Source organism: Mobula hypostoma, unplaced genomic scaffold, assembly GCF_963921235.1.
Source record: "Mobula hypostoma unplaced genomic scaffold, sMobHyp1.1 scaffold_116, whole genome shotgun sequence".
Classification (NCBI taxonomy): Eukaryota; Metazoa; Chordata; class Chondrichthyes; order Myliobatiformes; family Myliobatidae; genus Mobula; species Mobula hypostoma.
In genome coordinates, this window is record NW_026948192.1 from 155,105 (window position 1) to 158,053 (window position 2,949).

A 2,949-nucleotide genomic window follows, 5' to 3' on the forward strand; every position below is an offset into this window, starting at 1 on the left:
TTATGAGGACACGCAGTCCTCTTTTATTGTCATTTAGTAATGCATGCATTAAGAAATGATACAATTTATTCGTCCAGAATGATATCACAGAAACACAAGACAAACCAAGACTAAAAAAAACTGACAAAAAACACATAATTATAACATATAGTTACAACAGTGCAAAACAATACCGTAATTTGATGAAGAACAGACCATGGGCACGATTAAAAAAAGACACAAGGTCTCTCGAAAGTCCCATCATCTCACCCAAACGGTAGAAGGAAGAAAAACTCTCCCTGCCATAAGCTTCCAATGCCGCAAACTTGCTGATGCAGCATCCTGGAAGCACCCGATAACAGTCCGACTCTGAGTCCACCCGAAAACTTCGAGCCTCCGCCCACCCCTTCGACACCTAGCACCTAGCACCATCTCTACCGAGCGCTTCGACCCCGGCCCCGGCAACAGGCAACTGGCAAAGTCGGGGATTTGGGGCCTTCCCCTCCGGAGATTCTCCAACGCGCAGTAGCAGCGGCAGCGAAGTAGCATTTCAGAAGTTTCGGCTACTGTGGGAAGCGCGGGATGAGATGGCTGAGCCTCTGGCAATGATCTTTGCATTATCAATAAGGACGGGACAGATTCCAGAGCATTTGTGGATTGCGGACGTTGTTCCCTTATTCAAGTAAGAGAGTAGGGATAGCCCAGGAAATTATTGGCCAGTGAAAATTACTTCAGTGGTTGGTAAGTTGATAGAGAAGATACTGAGAGGCAGGATTTATGAACATTTGAAGAGGCATAATATGATTCGGAATGTTCAGCATGGCTTTGACAAAGGCAAGTCGTGCTTAACAAGCCAGATTGATTTTTTTTTGGAGGATGTGACTCAACACATCGATGAAGGTTCAGCTATAGTTGTAGTGTACTGTATATGGATTCCAGCATGGCATTTGATAACGTTCCCCATGAAAGGCTTATTGAGAAAGTAAGGAGGTCATTGCTTTGTGGATTCAGAACTGGCTTGCCCACAGAACGCAAAAAGTGGTTGTAGACGGGTAACATTCTGCATGGATGTTGGTGATCAGTGGTGTGCCTCAGGGATCTGTTCTGGGAACCTTTCTATTTTTGTGATTTTTATAAATGAGATGGATGAGGAAGTGGAGGGATGGGTTAGTAAATTTGCTGATGACACAAAGGTTGGGGGTGTTCTGGATCGTATGGAGGGCTGACAGAGGTTACAAAGGGACATTGTTAGGATGCAAAACCGGGGTGAGAAGTGGCAGATGGAGTTCAAGTCAGATAAGTGTGAGGTGGTTCATTTTGGTAGGTCAAATATGATGTCAGAATATACCATTAATGGTTAGACTCTTGGCGGTGTGGAGTATCAGAGGGATCTTGGTTTCCGAGTCCATAGGACACTCAAAGGTGCTACGTAGGTTGACTCTGCTGTTAAGAAGGCATACGATGCATTGGCCTTCCTGAATCGAGGGATTGAGTTTAAGAGCCAGAGGTAATGTTGCAGCTATATAAGACCCTGGTCAGACTCCACTTGGAATACTGTACTCAGTTCTGGTCACCTCACTACAGGAAGGATGTAGAAACCATAGAAGGGGTGTGGAGGAGATTTACAAGGATGTTGCCTGGACTGGGGAGCATGCCGTATGAGAATGCATTGAGTGAACTCGGCCTTTTCTCCTTGGAGTGACGGATGATTAGAGGTGGCCTGATAGAGGTGTATAAGATGTTGAAAGGCGTTGATCGTGTGGATAGTCAGAGGCTTTTTCCCAGGGCTGAGATAGTTTCCACAAGAGGACACAGGTTTATGCTGCTGGGGGTAGGTACAGAGGAGATAACAGGGGTAATTTTTTATTCAGAGAGTGGTGAGTGCGCGGAATGGGCTGCCGGCGACGGTGGCGGAGGCGGAAACGATGTGGTATTTTAAGAGACTCCTGCATGGCTACATGGGGCACCGAAAAACAGAGGGCTATGGGTAAAGTTGAGGCAGTTCGAAGGTAGGGATCATGTTCGGCAGAGCTCTGTGGGCCGAATGGCCTGTATCGTGCTGTATGTTTTCTATGTTTCTACGAATGCACTCGGAAATTTCCTTAATGGGTGAAGAGGTTGCCCAGTGACTATTCCCGTGGTCATAGACACCGGGACGTCCTATCACTGTGCAGGTATGTCCTCTCCATTCGCTTTCACTCAGCCTGTCACTCATCAAGTTCACTGATTACAAGAAATCACAGAACTCCCAGTGAAGGGAACCCCGAAAGAGGATTCCCCGCTTTTCCTCAGTCTGGTTGTGTGGAATGTCTTCCAGTCCCAGAGAATGATCTGGGAATTCTGTGTGAAAATGAGGAATGGGCTGACAATGTTGGACAAAATGCTGAAAGACTTTTTGGAGCTCGGCTTGTAAAACAACACACTGAACTGAAAATCGCATTAAAACATTTTAGAATAACAGTGCTCTAGGACAACAGTGTCCTGGTGCTGGGAACCAGGATGTCACGGACCGATGCAGGGAATCCTCAAGAGTGAAGGTGAACACCCGGAAGTGGTGGTCCATGTCAGCACAAATGACGTGGGGAAGAAGAGGAAAGACATTTTACAGCGCGACTTCAGAGAGCTCGGAAGCAGGCTGAAAAGCGTACTTCCAGGGTGGTTATCTCCGGTTTACTTCCAGTTCCCCGTGCTGGAGTGCTCGAGAACAGGGAGATAATGGATCTGAATGTGTGGCTGAGGAACTGGTGCAGGAAGCAAGGGTCTACATTCTTGGACCACTGGGGTATGTTTCGTGGTAAGGATGAATTGTACAAAAGGGACGGGTTGCACCTTAATAAACGGGGCACCTGCACTCCGGCAGGCAGGTTTGCCTCTGCAACACGGGTGTGTTTAAACTAAGTAGATGGGGGGTGGGGGGAGTGGACAAACTGGAAACGTAAGGATGGAGATAAAGGGAAAGTGAGAATAAGA